This window comes from Phyllostomus hastatus, unplaced genomic scaffold, assembly GCF_019186645.2.
Source record: "Phyllostomus hastatus isolate PE091 unplaced genomic scaffold, TTU_PhHast_1.1 phas_contig_181, whole genome shotgun sequence".
Classification (NCBI taxonomy): Eukaryota; Metazoa; Chordata; class Mammalia; order Chiroptera; family Phyllostomidae; genus Phyllostomus; species Phyllostomus hastatus.
In genome coordinates, this window is record NW_025333683.1 from 47706 (window position 1) to 53364 (window position 5659).

Below are 5659 nucleotides of genomic sequence, written 5' to 3' on the forward strand. Positions count from 1 at the left end.
TCACTTCCGTGTGTCTGTCCTTGGTGCTCATTGTCATAGTGACACTTGGCTGAACTCCACAGTGGGGAGGAGACTGTGTCTCTGCTGAGCTGAGCTCTGCAGACACAGGGACCTGCATCTTTCTGAAGCAACACCAGGGCTTTGGTGATCACTGTCCATGGGGAGGACCCACAAGGAGATGCTGATGGTCATACTAAGGGGGAACAGGATCACATGGGAGAGCCTCTGACCTGGAAGGATGTGCCTTGGGTCACCTCATCTGCAAGGGGCATCTCAGGATGATCAGAGTGAGATAGTCCTTCAGGAGAATGAGAGCCAGACTCCTGAGGAGACACTGTCCCCCTTCCTCAGGGGCTGCTGTTGTGGCGATGCCAGGACAGAGACAGTCAGCCTCCCAGTGACCACATTCTGTATCTATCCACCGTAGGACACTGTGGTCTCTTCCTTCTGCACAGCTGGGTTCAGAGAGGAGAAACCATGTCCCCCACCCTCATGGCCCTGCTCTTCCTCAGTGAGATGTGAGGGGTGAGGGGAAGCCCCGTTCTGTCAGGACCCCAGGACTCAGGAGGCTCCCTGGGAGGAGGGTTCTGCTCTGGATTCAGGGCAAATCTCTGACAGGGACTCTCTTGAAGGGCTGTGTGGGCCTGAGGACCTCAGTGCAGGCAGGTGAGTCTATCCACAGGGCTCCCAGGTGTTATTTCCCCCTGGGGACATGATGCCATCTCATGGGAATTTGGAAATGAAGAAATGAATTTCTGGGATGAGAGACGAAGGACATCTGAGATGTTGGGGGCTGAGAGCTGGGCACTGGGGTAGGAAATGTTCAGACTCAATCCATCATTCCTTTCAGGGACCCTCCCCAAACCAACCCTCTGGGCTGAGCCAGGCTCTGTGATCCCATTGGAGAGCTCACTGATCATGTGGTGTCAGGGGACCCTACAAGCTGAGGAGTACCATTTATTTATATGAAGATGGTACTTCAGACCCCTGGTTGAAACAGAAGCCACTGGATCCCAGGAACAAGACCAAGTTCCCCATCGCATGCATGACAGAGCACACTGCAGGGAGATATCAGTGTTACTATCTCAGCCAAGGTGTCTGGTCAGAGAACAGTGACACCCTGGAGCTGGTGGTGACAGATGAGGAGACACCAGGGGTCCCAGCCTCAGGCTCTGCCATTGGAAGGGGGATGCTCTCAGGGGGTTTCCCCCTCACAGAGCAGCCTTGGGGAACATGAGGGAGGTGTGAGCCCCATTTAACACACTGCCTTTTTCTCTGCTAGGAGCCTACAGCACACCCAGCCTGTCAGCCCTGCCCAGCCCTGTGGTGACCCCAGGAGGGAACACGACTGTGAAATGTCACTTAGATGAGGGATTTGGCAAGTTTTTTCTGACTAAGGAAGGAGAAGAAAGGCTCTCCTGGACCCTGGACTTCTAGCAACACTCCAGTGGGCAGTTCCAGGCCCTGTTCCCTGTGGGCCCCATGATCTCCAGGCAGAGTAGGACTTTCGGATGCTATGGTTATTACAGGAGCAACCCCCAGGTGTGGTCACCACCCAGTGACCCCCTGGAGCTTCTGGTCTCAGGTGAGTCCCTTACGAGTCCCATCCATAGGTGAGGCACCAGACAGGTTGCTGGGGTCTTTGCAGGGAGGGGAGCCCCATGTGAGAGGTGGGGTTAGGGGAGCACAGGGGATCCTGGGTCAGAGACACAGAGAGAGAAACAGTGGGGCCTGGGGGCTAGGCCAGGAGGAGGGTTCATGGGAGGAGCAGACCTGCCATTCCTGTCTCGTCCCTGCAGGTGGCTCAGGGAAGCCCTGCCTCCTGACCCAGCAGGGCCCCACTGTGGCCTCTGGATAGAACCTGACCCTCCAGTGTCGCTCTGACATTGTCTATGACAGATTTGCTCTGTCCAAGGACAGGGTACAAGGCCTCCACCAGAGCACTGTCCTGCAGCCCCAGGCTGAGCTCTCTCAGGCCAAATTCCACCCAGACACTGGGAACAAACAGCTCCCATGGAGACTGGTACAGGTGCTATGGTGGACACAGTATCTCCTCTGAGTGGTCAGGCCCCAGTGACCCCCTGGACATCCTGGTGGCAGGTGGGGAGCCAAGAGGTTCAGTCAGGGACATGGAGTCTGCTCAGGCCTTGCTGGGGGTCACAGGTGCTGATGTCCAGGACAAAGGGTTGTGGGGTCCCCAGGGAGGGAATGAGAAACAGAGAGGGGGAATGGAAGAGGGAAGGGGAGACTCAGAGAAAACAGAGACAGACAGAGTGGAGCATCCTAGAAAGGGGCCTGCTGACTCTCAGGTCAGAGTAGCTCCACGGCAGCCCTTCACCTGCCGCCCTCTCTCTAGGATGGCTCCCTGACAGATCCTCTCTCTCTGTGCAGCCGGGTCCCATTTTGGCTTCAGGAGAGAATGTGACCCTGCTGTGTCAGTCACAGAGCCCGAGGGACACTTTTCTTTGGACCAAGAAGGGGGCAGGCGATCCTCCTCTGTGTCTCAGATCACAGTCCCGAGCTCAGCAGCACCAGGCAGAGTTCTCCTTGGGTTCTGTGACCTCCGACCAGGGAGAGACCTACAGGTGCTACAGTGCAAACCACAACAGCCCCTATTTGTTGTCACAGCCCAGTGTCCCCCTGGAGCTCCTGATCTCAGGTGAGACCCCTGGCACTGACCTCTCTGTGCTCACTCAGCTCAGGGCCCTGTCCCTAGTAAAACTGGGGACAGAAATAAGTGAGGAGTGCAGGAGGTTCCACAGAGAAGGTCTAGCCCCTGAGAGGTGGAAAGAGACAGGGCCTCCCACCCCTGAACCCCCTGTTCTGAATCTCCGCAGAGAGAAAGTGCAGGAGGCAGGAGTGAGATGTGTGAGAAGTGAGGAGAAAGCTGATTAAACTGAGCAGAGAGGACAGATCCCCTCCCCCACTCACCCCCTGCATCTTCATTTCAGTGTCTGAGCCCCTGTCTCCCCAATCAGTGGACCCTCTCCCATAGAGCGTAACTCCCTCCCTGGGGGTCCACCTCTGCGTGTCCCAGGACTCACCTGAGCCTCCTGCACTCAGTGCTCACCTGAGAGTGAGGAGGGGTTGTGCCTGGCTCAGGAGGAGCTGGGGACTCCCACCCATTCTGAGGGTCTCCTGTCTGCCCTGTGGATTTGGGCCACCTGGTCTGTTCCTGCTCTTTTCTAAGAACTTTTAGGAAATAATTACATGTATAAATTTGAGTTATAAACATTTCTGGCATTAAAAGGTAATTCCACTCCTGTTTTATTGGGATTATGTTAAATTCATGCATTTATTATGAATATCACCTGTTATTATTAAGGAGTTTTTAAAAACATACTTTAAAAGGTTTATTTTTAACTTCAAATGCATTTTGAAGCATTAGTCATAAAATTGTCTATACTCAGAACTCAAGAATTGTTTGAGTACCCCATATATGTCTGAGTGTATAGATGAGACCCATCCATGGACCCTGAGTCCTCAGCTGATGAATAACTAAAAGCTCTTATCTCCAGAAGACTGAGTTTGGATGGTTCAGTCTCCCATACAGATCAGAGATTACAAGGACATTCTCTGTTCTGTCATAAGAGACCACATTTCTCACCAAACCTGAATTCTCGGGGTAAAGCCAACCTATGTCCCAAAAGGCCCCAGGAGCAAAGTCTGCACTCAAAAGTCCCCAGGAGACTAGCCTGACAGCAGACAGAACCCTCATAGCACAGAGAGGGCTCCAGAAGGGGCTGGAAACAGTCACATCATGAGGAATGGGAGAGGTTTGAGGACAGTTGGCTTGAGTGGTATCAACTCCTCATGTGCCCACTTCTTTATGGTTTTGAAGGAGCAGCCAACACCATCAGCCCATCACACAACAGCTCAGATAATACAAGTGGTGAATAGAAGAGTCCTCACCTGTGGATCTGGTTGCAGAGGGTCCTCTGTCAGGGGGAGGCTGGTGAACTGGGTGGGCATCCCAGATCCAGGGAGACTTGTTTGCTCTGACCTCTGCAACTTCTGTCCATGTAGCCTAGACTCCCACCCCCAAGACTATACAGTGGGAAATCTCATCCGCATGGGCCTGGCTGGCTTGGTCCTGGTGGTCCTCAGAGTGCTGCTGTTTCAGGCTTGAGATAGCCAGAGAGGGGCCCAGGCTGCCACCAGGACCTGAACACAGAGGTAAAGGATCACTGTTCAGAGTAAGAGCATTGAAATTGTGCCCATAAGGTTCTGGAAGATAATCTGGGGCATGCTGCATGACCGGTCTGCAGCTCACTGCAGGTTGAGGACAGATTGGTCATATGTAGTGGGACAAGATTTGGACTCTTCTGCCATTAAATTCAGCCCATCTCCTCCCGACCATTGCTGAGTCATGTGACCCCTTCCTGCCCTTTCCAATTTCAGTGAAATTAGCATTGATTCCACATGGCATGGTCACGTCCACACCTCCCTGCGCTTTCAGAAAACACGTTCTTCTTTATGTCTCATTACACCTGCCTTGATGTTCATATGGAGTGCCCATCCATTCAGTTCACAGCCTGTAATCTATTTTAATACATCCATAAGCTGGCATCATGGAGATTCAGCCCACAAGTGAAAAATCCCAAATGATTCCTTAGCACCCGCTCTGGACCTGACTAGCCTTCACCTTTCCTCAGATGGCACCTGTGGACTTTCTTCAGGAACCTGGTTGCATGGAATCAAGACTTATTCAAATCCACATATGAGGATATTTATATTGCTTTTTTTGAGAGGTAGAAGAGAGAAAGAGAAACACCTATGTGAGAAACGAACATTGATTGGTTGCCTCCCATAAGTGCCTGGACAGGGGATTGAACTTGCAATCTAGGTATATGGCCTGACCGGAAATAGAAACCACAAAGTTTTCATTATGGGGCAATGCTCCAACCAATACAGCCACACCAACCTGGGGAAAACCAAGACCTGCTTGTTTGAAGGTACTGCCTGGGTTGCACTGCCTGGGAAAACCTATTGTTAAAAACACAGTGCAGGATACAGATAATGTATTAGAGAATTGTACATTGAAACTTATATATAATTTCATTACCCAATGTCACCCCAATGAATTCCTCTTAGTAAAACACTGGTTCTTGCTGTTTTCCCATGTTTTGGTATCTGTTTTCCCCTCATGGTGATCGTTGAGGTGCCCCTGTGAGGTCCTGATGCAGAGCTGGGAAGCGGCTCACAAACTGACTTTCACAGACACTACAAGCCAGTGTGGGACACCAGTCACACCAGTCTGACAGCCCCAAGGTGCACCTATTCTGCTTGCCCTTTGATATGTAATGATGATTTCTACTTCAGTGTTGTAACTGATTTTCCATGAAAGTACAATGCCATAGTCCCAATGGATCCAGATGAGAAGCTAAGGGGAAAATCCTACTATCTCTTGGGGGAGAGGACAGTGAGCCAATAGCATTCTAATGAATCACTTGTAGGAGTACAAAGTATAGTCACCAACCAAGAGGATACATTACAGTTACCCAGTTAGAGACACACAGCTCTACCTTTAAGTATCTGCCTTAGAGAACATGTGTGCATGTGTTACAGGGTGCAGCCAAGAGGGAGGACCCCAAATAGGCATTTGAAATGGGGTCCAGAACTCAAGGTGTCCAGGAGATTTTAAGATGTCTTCACCCCT

At 51.5% G+C, this 5659-nt stretch overlaps 1 pseudogene; it reads left to right on the forward strand.

The window, feature by feature from the left end:
• Positions 1 to 477: 477 nt before the first annotated feature.
• LOC123815501 lies at positions 478 to 4129 on the forward strand (annotated as a pseudogene).
• The last annotated feature ends 1530 nt before the right edge of the window (positions 4130 to 5659 follow it).